Source organism: Lithobates pipiens, unplaced genomic scaffold (assembly GCF_037356315.1).
Source record: "Lithobates pipiens isolate NorthernLeopardFrog02 unplaced genomic scaffold, aLitPip1_a1.2 Scaffold_18, whole genome shotgun sequence".
Lineage (NCBI taxonomy): Eukaryota > Metazoa > Chordata > Amphibia > Anura > Ranidae > Lithobates > Lithobates pipiens.
Window position 1 is genome coordinate 157539490 of NW_027507758.1, and position 12803 is coordinate 157552292.

Sequence of the window (12803 nt, forward strand, 5' to 3'; positions counted from 1 at the left end):
CTAAGGGCAGATGGATTCCGGGAAGTACTACACAAATCATTGGCCCTTATTCAAAATGGACATGGCCAGAAGTGCTAGGGGGATGTTTTTCAAAGTGATTTCTCTGCAAAATAAAGCACAGATACAGCACATGGATGGATGGGGGAGTTTGCTTTGAATGATAAAAATACATTAAGTAGTGCTTTTGGTTTGGACAGTGTTTTTCATATTTGGTTTAATCTGCAGTATCTTTTTAATACAATGTATTAGAATCATTATGTACTTTGTTCAGCAGGCAGAATCAGCATAAAGTATTGTACTATAAAAGCATATTTTATATCTACGTAGCCAGGTGCTGGGCTACAGCAATATGAAGAAGGATTTTATTCTTCTTTCCCTCTGCTGAGATTCTAATCTTATGCTGCTCCATTTTCCTCCGGGCAGGATGGGGAGAGCTAAAGCCAAGCAAGCCCATAGATTTCTATGCAGAATGTTGAGAATCCTGGAGTTGTTTGAGACAGCAGCCATACAATGGGGCAAATAGACTCCTTACACTACAGATTTCAATAGGCATTGTACAGCATAAGGAGTGAAGAGATTATTTTTTATTAAATTGTCCAGGAAAGTTCTTTCTCTTGGCCCTGAAGGAGTTAGAGAGAGAGCACTTCTGTCTGAATATTCGTATGCCAGCAGAAGACCATGCCAGAGAAAACCTTAGAATGCAAGTAAAGAAACCCAGGAGGCAACGCAACACCATCCACATCACAGAACCTGCACTGCTGCAGCAGGGAGACTGGATTATCCACTCAACCTCTGCTTCCCACCACGGATCAATGGAGGCTTTCGGGGAGAAACCAAGGGGACCCACCTTCTAAAGCAAGAGGTCACTGCAGCATCCCAGGGACTGGTGAGATGGTTATTTTTACATTGATGATACTGCTATCAGGGCCTGAGCACTATCAATACCACACCGATACTGCACTCTATACAACAAACCTAGACTGCAAATATGACAACCCTATACCGGCATTACACTGAACCTTTACCACATGTACCATGCACCTGTGCAGAGAATATACCATTCCTATAATGTACCTATGCACATGCAGGTTAACTGGTACTGTCATTAAGTGCACCTCCGCTCTCAAAGGGCCTCATCAATAGCCAGCAGAAGAACATCTCAAAGGACTGCCCCTCCCATAATAATTATTCTGCTGTCCTTTGTTTCCCTGCCTCCTTTTCTTTTGTAGAATGCATACCCAGTCAGTCTAAGACTATCATTGCTGCCATAAATGCGCTCTGGCAGTATAGTTCCAGCACTTGGTATATTAAACTTTACTACTGCTTTCTGCTGCACTTGGGGTGGCCTTACTATTTTTTATGTTGATCTGAATGCCAAATATCTTATGCCTAGTCCCTACTGTTAATGACTTTGTGTGCTTAATTATGATATTACTATTGTTAATCCATCTTATGCTTGCTTAGTTACCAACCATATTGTGTAATATAATATTAAGTTTGCCTTTACTACCTAGTTTGGTGCCTGTTTTCTTTAATTTAGCACTACTACTGGGTACTAAGTATTACATTCAGGGAATTCCTATGATATTGTATACTCTTGAGAAGGCCAAGACAAAGAACAGAGGGTCCGTTCAATCCTGCGGCTCATATTGTAGTAGCGCTAGATCTATGCAGCTCTACAGTCTAAAAACACTGAACGAAAATGGACCACAGTATCAGGCATGAATAAGACACCGCAAGCAATGTTCTCTGGGAAATTATGCTCAAAACCTTCTTTCTGGTCTGGTCCCTATGGTGTTCATGATGTGCATCAGAAACGTATAAGCAGAACTGCCTTTTAACACCAATGTATATATGCAAGTCTCTATGCATTTTCCAAATTTTCAGTAAACTGACACAGTATTACAGCAGGGAAATCAGACAACTTTCCATCATGATACCAATCACATCATTAAATATGTGAGACTATGATTTTGCTTCTAGAAGATTTCAGTCTCTCTGCAGGATTCTTTTTTACATAATCTTCTACAATGACTCTCGGGTCAATGGAAATAAAAAGAAATGGAAAACACTTACTGACAAACCCATAAATCCAATTTCCACATGAATTTTCTCAAGTAAAGAACATAACCTCCGTGTTACTGAGTAATGGAGAAAAGTTGTGAGTTTAAACGTCACATATCTCATGCAAGGCTCTTTCACACATGAGATTACTTGCTAACGAAAATGATAAAAAGAAAGAAAGAAATTACCCTGGCCTATAATCATTATGATCATCAAAACTGAGGACTAAAAAAAAACTTCCAGCTGTATATGTTTGTTCATGTCATTTAGTACAAATTACCTGATGTTACATCGCCATCTGTTGGTAAAGGTAAGCATAAACTATGATTAGAGTTTTTGGTTCTTAAAGTGTCCAGTCAAAACTTTTTGCTTTGTTTTGTAGTAGAGTGGGAAAGGATTAGCACCTCTGTCAGATGTATAACATTTTCTTTTTTTTAAGCAGAGACCCTGGAGAAAAAAAATGTTTAGTGTTGCAATTTTTTTTTGTTACTCAATATTTGCTCAGCAGTTCTTGAAACACACATTTTGTAAAAAAAAAAAAAAAAAAATACACTTTAAAGAATTTTAGTGAACAAAAACACAATGAGATACCCGGAACGGAAACATTTATTTTGTTTCAGATTCATTTTGTTTCATTGTATTCATTATGTAAGAATGATACATTTTTGGAGTTTGTTTCGTATATTCGGATTATTTTTGTATATTCAGATTTAGTATAGTATATTCATTGTTGAGTTGATTTGTATTTTTGGAAGTTATTTCGTAAGATTGGCTAAATTTGTTTTAACATGTTAAAGCGGGAGTCCGCGTTTTTTTTTTAAAGCCAGCAGCTACAAATACTGCACGTCTCGTCTCTCGGGTGCTGCCGCCGCCATCTTGGGTATGGGAATCAGGAAGTGGAGCCTTGCGGCTTCATTTCCCGGTTCCCTACTGCGCATGCGCGAGTCGCGCTGCGCAATAAGGATGGTCCCCGCTGTCTCTGGGATCCGTGTGTTTCCCAGCAGACAGCGGGGGACCTTCGGAAAGGGGCGTAGATTCTGCGGAAAGGGGCGTAGATTCTGCAGATATCTATGCCGGAAGTGGGTGCAGATACCTGTACTGTACAGGCACCTGCACCCCCCTCCCCCCTGAAAGGTGCCAATTTAGGGTGGAGCTCTGCTTTAATTTGTTGTTTTGGGAGATTACTTATGCACTCTGAGTCATCCCTGCTAGTCCAACCCAAAAAGAGAAAGGGAACAATCTGATTAAATGATATCGACTGGAGTCGTGCAGATCCGAAAGTGATGAATGGTCGAAATTTCGGATACATTTTTTGCCTGATCTACACCACCATCCCTGTGGACTATTATCTCTGGTCAGTCTTGTCATCCAGAGCACCCTTTTTTTCACTAACTTGGGTACATTTTTTTTTATGGTATGCTTCAAATATTCTGATGGATCCACCTACATCCAACTTAAAACACAATAAGTATAAAGCCCCATACACACTATCAGATTTTCTTCTGATTTTTTTTCCTTCATATTTACCAAAACCATATAATATGAGGTCTAACCTTAGGAGTTTCAATTTGTATGCAATCAGGCAGGCCCTTGCACTACATGGTTGTGGTAAATCTGAAGCAAAATCTGATGTGTGTGTATGGGGCTTTAATCATCATATTATGTCACTTTTATACCTTACAGTATTTTTTGCAATATTTTTCCATTTCATATGTAGCAAATTTTTTTTTTTTTTTTTTTTTTTCTCAATCAAAGATTTTATTGAAAATAAGATCAGGTTTACAGTCAAAGTCTGAATACAAATAGCAATGCAATCAATCTGTAAACAATATAACATATAAGTACATCTCCACTGTGTTCAGATTCGGTTAGTGGCAAGGTTGGTGTAAGAACACAATTGAAGACGCAAAGTGGCGCATGATGTTTGGGGACAATTGAGAACGGTGTGGAGGGTGTGGGGGGGGGGGGAGGTGGGGGCAAGGAGGGGGGGTGTGGGGTGTGATCAGCCCATTGCTATCATTCATAAGGTTCTATGTCGGCTTAAGCTTTGCTCCCACCGTGATGAGTGTCAAAAGCTGCTGAGGAGTTTAATCCCTAAGGGTGCGGAATTCAGGGGAGAGCGTGAAGATCAGCCATGGTTGCCATGTTTTGATAAAGTTTGTGCTATTTTCATGTTTGGTCGCCACGATCTCCTCCATCTTGTAGATATATTGCACTGTGTCTAACCAGTCTGTAATGCTCGGTGTTTTGGTTGTTTTCCAGTGGATTGGTATCAGTGTTTTAGCGGCCGTGAGTAAGTGTCTGGACAATGATTTTTTGTAGCGGCTTAAATTGGTGGGGACTAGATTGATCAAGCACATGGCCGCGTTCAATTCTAGGCGAGTTTCTGTTATGTGTTTTATCCAGGGTTTGATTGCATCCCAATAGGCTTGTATTAGCGGGCACTCCCACCATATGTGCAGGAAGGTACCTTTGTGAGTTTTACATCTCCAGCACATGTCTGAGGTGGAGGGAGACCATCTCCTGGTTTGCTGTGGCGTAATATACCATTGAGCTAAAATTTTGTAGGATATTTCCTGGTATTTGGAGCTTAAGGAACACTTGTGTGCCAGCACGCATGCCTTATTCCATTGCTCCTCAGATATGCTTGTCTGGAGATCACGTTCCCACTTTGTTTTGAATTTGTTTTTGTCAGCTTGTGACGCTTGATTAAGCAATGAGTATGCAAGAGATGTGGTGTTCCTGATTGGTGATCTCTGTAGGCATATATTCTCGATCTGAGTCAATGGGAGGCAAAATTGATTTTTGTATTTGTTATTTACCAGGAAATCCTTTAATTGGATGTAGAACCAACTTCCAGGAAACAGCTCCCCCACCTCCTCGTTCAAGGTTTCAAATGACTTAACTTGTGTACCTAATATACAAGTGTGCACTAGAAAGTCTTGTGGTAAGTTGTGGTGCAGGCCAGGGATGAAGTCGGGGTTATTCGCGATTGGCGTCAGGGGACCTGGGTTTGTTGCGATCTTGTGTGACTTTACCAGTGTTTGCCAGATCTTTATTGTAGTTTCAATTAGTGGGTGATCTATAAGTTTGGGCTGTCTGGAATGAAGCGACCATGGGAGGTAGAGGGTGCCGCGTTTTGCCAACTTGTTTTCTATTTGAACCCAATCCTTATTCGGGCCGTGGCAGTGCCAGTCTATTACTCTTGTGACATGGGTGGCCTGATGGTATTTTTTGAAGTCGGGCAATCCTATACCCCCATCTCCTTTAGCCAGTGTTAAATGTCGGAATTGGATTCTAGGTTTCTTATCAGCCCACAAAAATCGCCTCTGAATTTGGTTTAATGTTTTAAAGAAGAGTTCTGGGATTTTAATTGGTAGGGCGTTGAATACATACAGAAGTTTAGGGAGTACCGTCATCTTTAATATGGCGGCCCTCCCAAACCAGGAAAACATTTTTGCATTCCACTTAAGGAGGTCTCTTTTAATCATGGCAAGTAGGGGTTTATAGTTTGCATCATATAAATTTTCAATGTCGCTGGATAACTTTATACCCAAATACTTAAGGGCGCCCCGTTCCCATTTATAGGGGTGATTGGTTTGTAGATTTTCGAGGAGGTTCTGTGGCAGGGTGAGATTTAGGACTTCCGATTTAGACTGGTTTATTTTAAAGTTGGAAATGTACCCAAAGGTTTGAAAAACTTTGTGTAGGTTGGGTATCGAGATGTGGGGGTTGGTGAGAAAGAATAGGAGGTCATCAGCATAAGCAGCAATTTTATATTCTCTATCCTTTAATGTAAATCCCTGTATGTCCGTGTTTAGGTTAATAGTTCTAATTAAAGGCTCCAGGGTCAGAATAAAGAGAAGGGGTGACAGGGGGCAGCCTTGTCGTGTACCGTTATGGATGGATATAGGTTCTGAGAAAATATTGTTAATTTTGATTTTGGCTTGGGGGTTCCGATAGAGAGCAGAGATCCATGACAACATGTTTCCTCCAAGGCCAATGTGCGAGCATGTAGCCATCATGTACTCCCAGGAGACCCTATCAAAGGCCTTCTCGGCATCAGTAGAGAGCAGCATGCCCTTAGTGTCGGATTTGCGCGCAAAATGTATCAAGTTCAAGGCCTTAATGATGTTGTCACGGGCCTCCCTCCCCGGCATGAACCCCACTTGTTCAGGGCCGATTATGTTCGCTAAGAGGGGTTTTAGTCTATTGGCTAGGATTTTGGCCAGGAGTTTTAGGTCTATGTTAAGGAGTGAGATGGGTCGAAAGTTTGCGCAGTCAGTGTGTTCTCTGTTGGGCTTGGGAATCACAGCTATATGCGCCATGAGAAAGGATTGGGAGTCGTGTTGGTTTTTTGCCAAGAAATTAAAGGCTGAACGGAGGGGCTTTATTAGGGCAGTGGTGTAAGTTTTATAATATTGTGATGTGAAGCCGTCGGGTACGGGGCTCTTCCCTGCTTTTAAGTCTGCAATCACGTTTGAGATTTCAGTGGCAGTTATGGGGTCCTCAAGTGCGTTTGTATCCTCTACTGTCAGTGATGGGAGTCCGCTATTCCGTAGAAAATCATGTATGTTATCCCGTTTCGTGTGTGTAAGATGAGGTGGTTTGTGTTGGGCTGGGAGTTTATACAGTTCAGAATAATAGGTATGGAATATACGTGCTATTTCCTCCGGGTTGTGTTTCAAAGTGCCTTTCCTATCTTTCAGCGCGTGGATATGGTTCGCCAGCGTGGCGTCTTTTAGAGCTTTGGCCAATTGTTTACCACTCTTGTCACCGTGTTCGTAAAAAATGCTTTTCTTAAAAAACAGGGAGCGTTTAAGTTTCATGTCTAACAGGAGTCTTAGGGCGGTCCTGTGTTGAGTTAATTGGTTTTCTACTTTGAGTGAATGGGACTGTTTGTGTTGTAATTCAAGGTTTGCTATTTGCTGGGAGAGATTATTAATTTCATTTTCCCTTTCCCTCTTTTTCCTGGCACCCCATTTAATAAGTTCGCCTCTAATCACAGATTTGTGTGCCTCCCAATTATTCAGAGGGGTTGTGTCAGAGTCAATGTTGTGATCGAAATAGGTGTTGATGGCGTGTAGGATGTCCTCTTTTATAATTGGGTCAGTGAGAAGGTTGGAGTTCAGTCTCCAGTTAAATGCAGACTTGCGTGGCGCTTTTAGCTGCAGTGTAACCGCCGTAGGTGCATGGTCGGAGAGGGCTATAATGCCTATTTCCGTTGAGAGCAGATTACCGAGGTCCCTTTGCGAAATGAATATCATATCTATTCTCGAGTATTTTTTGTGTGGTGCGGAGAAGAAGGAATAGTCCCTGCCTGTGGGGTGCATGGATCTCCATGTATCCACTAGTGTTAGTGATTGCAGGAGGGCTTTTATTCTTTTGAGTGTTCTGTACGGCACTTGCGTGTGTCCCGTGGAAGTATCTTGTAGGGGTGCTAGGAGTACATTAAAATCTCCTCCAAGAAGGATACATCCTTCTGCAAACCATTTGAGCTCCTCTACGAATTTGTTGCAGAAAGATATATGGGAGGTATTTGGGAAGTAAACATTCGCAAAGGTTATAGGGGACCCTTCCCATGAGCCTTTGAGGAATAGGAATCGCCCCTCGGGGTCTGCCAATTGTTGCTGCAGCACAAAGGGAGCGTCTTTGTGGAAGAGGGTGGATACTCCTTTAGTTTTGGCCAGGGAGTTGGTGGCGTGATATACTGTGGTAAAGGCGTTGTCAGTGAGCCTAGGAATATTACTGCTTTTAAAATGAGTTTCTTGTAGGAATACAACTGAAGGTCGGGCTTTTTTAAGTTCCCTCAATAATTTAGACCTCTTTTCGGGCACGTTTAGACCGTTCACGTTATGGGAGAGAATGGTAGGAGCTTTCCCCAGGAAAGCGTATGCCATGTTGAAGGCGTGACTTCTAGAGTGATATGTTGTAAGGGGACAAAGTAGTCAGTCAATATGATCCGGACCCACTGTTATCGTGAGGTGTAAACGGGTAGGGGTAGTGTAGGCACGAGGGGGTGACTATGTAAATAGGGAGTACGGGTAAGTGGGGGGGGGATGGAACAAGTAGGGGGGTTTGGTGGGGCAGATCGATCTGCCCACCCTGTGAAACGGGTCAGATCGGTGTCTGGCGCGTTCCAAAGAACGGTGGTACTTCCCCTGGTGGGGGTAGTGGGAGGTGCGATAGCAGGTAGTGGTATGAGTTGCGCTGTGTAGCAGCGCAGTGTGGTACTAGAAGTGGTTAACCCTACGGGAAGGTCCAATGGGACCTGAGGACCTAAGAATTCAGGCTGGGGGGGGTTCCCCCCTTGAGATTAGGGTGTCTGGGATCAGATGGGAGGCTAAGTTGGTGAGAAGTATTAGCCGCAGGTGGCATCGCTTGGGGTAATGACACTGCATATGGACATTGCCCAATTTAACAGATAATGTTAACAAAAAACCTTTATCAACAGTTCATAACCATGAAGAACGTACAAAATCGTCTAAGGTATTGGACCTCGGTATCATAACATTCTGCAACCCGGTATGTAACAACAAACAGTAAATAGTTTAACTCTTTAACAAACCAACGGACCCATCGAACCTATGGACAAGGAGCGTAGGCCCGAGATATATACTCAATACGATTCAGCTACAGTCCTGCGTATGCACCTTAAGACTCCGCTATGGCGGGGTCAGGGTGACCTGCACAAAATTCGGGAAGCTGTAAGAGGGACCCGGTTGACCGGGTCAAGTGCGTACCTTACCATACTGCACCGGAGAGGCATCAGCGGGTGTGGCGTGTAGTACTTACAGTTCAGTTGGAATCAGAGGACCAGGTGCAGTCGTGAGTCACCCTGCCCAGTGGCATACTGAGTGCAGATTACACATGGGTGTAGCGTTCACGTTATTATTGTGCACGTCGTCTGTAGGCAATCGGGCGGCCACCGTGTTCAATGGGTGACAGCAGAACACAGGTTGTGGGTACAGAACTTATGAGCAGCCCCATCAGGTCAGTAGTCCCTTGCGTCTCTCCCTCTTGGGCTTCTGGCATTTCTGGAGGGGTACGGAGGTTCGAAACTGTTCCTATCCGGGTTCCTGCGGTGTCTACCAGGTTGGTAGGGCGACTGCGTATGTGACGGACCCGGCGAGAATTGCGGATTGTTCACTTCTGGGGGTGGGTGGAATTCGGCATACCACTCTGGGAGCTCTACGGTGTCAATCTGAAGCTCATCACAAAATTTGTTGAGATCCCCTGGTACTCTGAGTAAGTGTTGTTTCCCCAGGAAGTTTGCTTGAAGCGCGAACGGGAACTTCCATCTATAACTAATTCCTTTGTGCCGTAGTACTTCCAGGAGTGGCTTCAGGGCTCTCCTGTTTTTGAGCGTAATTGGCGACAGATCCTGGAAGAGTTGGATCACAGCGTCTTCATGTACAATCCGATCTCTGGCCCTGGCCTTTTGAAGAATGCCCTCCTTCAGGCAGTAGTTGGGTAAACAGCAGATGATGTCCCTCGGGGGGTTTCCATCTTGTGCCCTAGGCCTGAGGGCCCTATGCGCCCTGTCAAAATCAATAGGGGATTGTTCCGGCCTTTCCATGAGGGTATTGAATATGGCTGTGAGAGTCGGCTTAATTTGCTCTTGGGGGACAGTCTCAGGTACACCTCTAATTCTGATGTTGTTTCTGCGTCCTCGATTATCTAAATCTTCAATTTGTCGATTCATGTCAATCAGGTGTTGGGAATGTGTGGCTGCGATGTCATCCAGTCTTATCAGGGCTCTGTCTCTTCTCTTCCCTGCCCGATCGGTTATTGCCAGTTGTTCTGTTAGGCGCAGAATTTCGGTTTTAATGTCCGTTATTGCAGCTGTGAAGGAGCTTTTAATGTCGGCCGCAATGTCAGTCATAGCCGCATAGGTGAGCAGGTGGTCAGCCTTATTGGCACCAGCAATAGAGTCTTCAGAAGCAGGTAGAGAGACCTCGTCGTCTTCCATGTCTTCTATGATACCATTGTCCTGTGGGGGCGCCTTTTTGGTATGTTTACTGCTGCCCGAGTATTTAAATTTGCTTAGGTTTGCGGATGATGAATTGCTCTGCGGGGTCCCCAGAGAGCGTAGGGTATGGGTATGTGTACTTCTCCGTGAGTGCGTTGACATAGTCAAGATGATCCGTTTTCACTTCTCAGGTCCCCAGGTCACCAGGGTTGTTTTACATCAATAGCATATAGGCTATACACCAGGCCGTTACCCCTATTGCTAGCTCTGAAAATATGTGGCAGATTAGCAATTGAAGGGGGTGTATCCTATGTACAATCCTTACAGGTGTACTTTTGTGTCCCGGACAGCCAGGTCAGTCTATTGCAGGTAGGTTTTAGAAGTGGGTTCAGCAGTCAGGGTGTATCAATATGGCCGCTGTCAATAGGCCTGCTGGCTCTTGTTGTCCCACTGGCAGCTCCTGTTCCCCAAGTGACCTAGGGCTTGCAGGGAGGGATGACAGGTGGAACCGGGTGCTGGGCAACGGTGGCTGTGGGGGTGGGGGGAGGTGAGATGGGCTCTGTGTTACTCACTGCGTGCCCAGGGTGAAGGCCCAAGTCGTGGCTGGCATTTCCGCGGGTCCTGGCTGCATCCTGGGGCTCCTCAACAGCAGTCGTCGGGTGCTTTGGCTCTGCTGGTGTGAGGAGATGCCTGTAGATCTGGTGCCCGGCGGTGGAGGGTAGCACGGAACGGCCGGTACATAGGCCCCAAGATGGCGCCCGTGGGAGTCAACTGCCGCGCTGCGGCCTACTTCATCCACGCCGCCCCGGGTGGAAAGAGGGGCCCGCCGGCGACGATCCACGGCCGTTCTGTGACCCCCAGTAGCTGGCGGATGGATGGATGGCGGATCGCTGGTCTGCGGGGACGTACTACGGAGGCCCCGGTATGCGTTGGTGGCGTGTGGCGCGATGCGGCCTGTCCTTAGGCCTCAAGATGGCGCCCGACAGTCTGTACGCCTCGCGGCGTCTTGCAGCCCCGCAACCGTTCTCGGCTGCCAAATGACCCCGCGAGGAGTCGTCCGATGGACACCGCAGTTGCCCCGTGCGGGATGGACGGTTGTCCGAGTCGTACGGGCTCCGGATGGCGGCGGATAGCAATCGCCTTCCCGGAGCTCAGCCTCTGTACCAAATTTTTTATAATATTAAAAAAAAAGTTAATGCAAAATAAAAACTAAATGGATCTGAATGAATTCAGATCATTTGTCATGTTGATGTGTTATTTTGGATGCTTCAAACATTAACAAAAGGCCCGAACTATTGCATCATCTGAATGAATATGAATTTGTTGTTTGAAAAATGTATTTTAGATTTGTTGATTCAGATTTTTGGATAAATCTGAATCTCTGAACAATCAAAATTCTGTCCGCATTTTGATCCGTAATGAAACAAATGGCACATGTTTTTTTTTGGTCAAATATAAAATATGTTACGTTGCTTAAATAGATACCAAGCATGTCACACTTTAAAATTGCAAATGTTGAACTTGCAAATTATGCTACATTACATTACCCATAGGACACAATTTAAAAGTCTTAACAGGTTACTAGTTTAGAGGAGGCATGGCCCTAGAAATTTTGCTTTTGCTCTGACATTTGGTGATACCTCACATGTGTGGCGCGGTTACTGTTTACATATGTGTATGGGACCTATATGTGCATTCACCCTTGAGCTTAAGCATGGGGGGGGGGGGGGGGGGATCACAGGGGCCTCCTAACCATGTTTTTTTTATTATTTATTATATTTATTTTTTGTACACTGTGCCTTTATTTTTTATATCTATTGCTTTTTTTTTTGCTTTTTTTTTATCGCAAGGAATGAATGGCATGGGCCATGGCAAGTCTTCTTTATGGGGAGATCTGGGGTCTATGAGACCCCATATCTCTCATCTTGCCTCCAAAAAGCTGGCAGTAACAGCTTGTAAATAAACAAACCAAAACTGGAAGTGACACAATCCTTGTTTCGCTTCTGGTTACCAATGTCACACAATGGGAGGAACAACGTCAGTTCCTCTCGATCTGTACAGGAAAGCTGATGCCACTGTGAGATCAGTGCCATGCTCCCCGTTGAGATAGGAGAGCCTGGGAAAGGCATGGGGGGGGGGGGGAACAACACCCCTCTGTCACTTATAAAAGTGCTTCAGTGACTGTATAGCTGCTAGGTCCACTTTTACTTTACATGAAAAAGAATTGCTGGCTAAAAATAACAGTAACAGGATCATGGTTGTAGCATCAACCATGATCCAGGTACAACCACCACACTATGAGGCCATATATATATATGTACAGCGGCATTGAGTTGGTTGTTAAAGATTTACAGTAAGTGGACCCTCAGAGGGCTTTAGCCTCACTATTTGCTATTATGACCGTGTTTTACCAGAGAAAAATTGAGGTTAATTGTCCAAGAGCAACAAAGAAAAAAAAATTTTTTATAGCGTAGGTTGAGCAGTGGCGGCCCGTCCATAGGGGCAGCCAGGTATATGATGTACAGAGCCCTGTGTATAATGTACAGCCTGGTATATGATGTGCAGAGCCTGGTGTATAATGTGCAGCCTGGTATAATGGGCAGAGCTCTGTGTATAATGTGCAGCCTGCTATATGATGTGGATTCTATAAGGGTTGTGGCTTATGAGAATTGGGATGGGCCAAATGTGGAGGGGCGGAGTCTTGCGCCCCCCCATCCTAAAACTTCACCAGCCACCACTGAGGTTGAGGCTAGAGCCCCTGTGAGAT